Raw genomic sequence first — 226 nt, 5'->3', positions numbered from 1 at the left:
GATCCCTGGCACTAGAGGTTAAATGGGGACAAGTCTCCCCATGCAAAACCTCTAGTGCTCTCTGATTGGCTGAGGAAAGCTTTCCTCAGCCAATCAGGGAGCACTAGAGGTTTTGAATGGGGGGACTTGTCCCCATTTACCTTCTAGTGCCGGGGATCCTCTCAATAAATTTGACGGTGGTTGCATTCATTAAGAACAGTGTGCGATCCCTGGCACTAGAGGTTAA

Source organism: Pyxicephalus adspersus, chromosome 4 (assembly GCF_032062135.1).
Source record: "Pyxicephalus adspersus chromosome 4, UCB_Pads_2.0, whole genome shotgun sequence".
NCBI classification, from domain to species: Eukaryota; Metazoa; Chordata; class Amphibia; order Anura; family Pyxicephalidae; genus Pyxicephalus; species Pyxicephalus adspersus.
This window is presented reverse-complemented; position numbering follows the sequence as displayed.